This window comes from Buceros rhinoceros, unplaced genomic scaffold (genome assembly GCF_000710305.1).
Source record: "Buceros rhinoceros silvestris isolate BGI_N320 unplaced genomic scaffold, ASM71030v1 scaffold36043, whole genome shotgun sequence".
In the NCBI taxonomy this organism is placed as follows: domain Eukaryota; kingdom Metazoa; phylum Chordata; class Aves; order Bucerotiformes; family Bucerotidae; genus Buceros; species Buceros rhinoceros.
Genome location: NW_010402428.1, coordinates 1 through 309, shown reverse-complemented (window position 1 = coordinate 309; position 309 = coordinate 1).

The following is a 309-nucleotide window of genomic DNA, read 5'->3' as shown; positions in this document are numbered from 1 at the left end:
TTCTCAAAGTCGTTTGTCCTGGCTGCTGGGAGCTCCCTTGGTGCTGGGGCCCAGAGCAGCACCAGCTGGGACTGCAGCTCCCTGCCATGGGTTCACAGGGTGCTCTTCAGCACCATCCTCTCTCCCTTTGGGGCGTAAGATCTAGTTCCCAGGTGCTCTGCGGGGTCATCTTTGCCCTCTGTCCCGGCTGTAAAATGAGATGGTGGCTGAGACCATCTTGTGTGGGAACCTCCTGGCTCTGTTGCAGCATCCCAGGTCACTTGTTCCTCTGTGGAAATGTCCCCTCCTCATCCTCCTGTAGACCCGGAC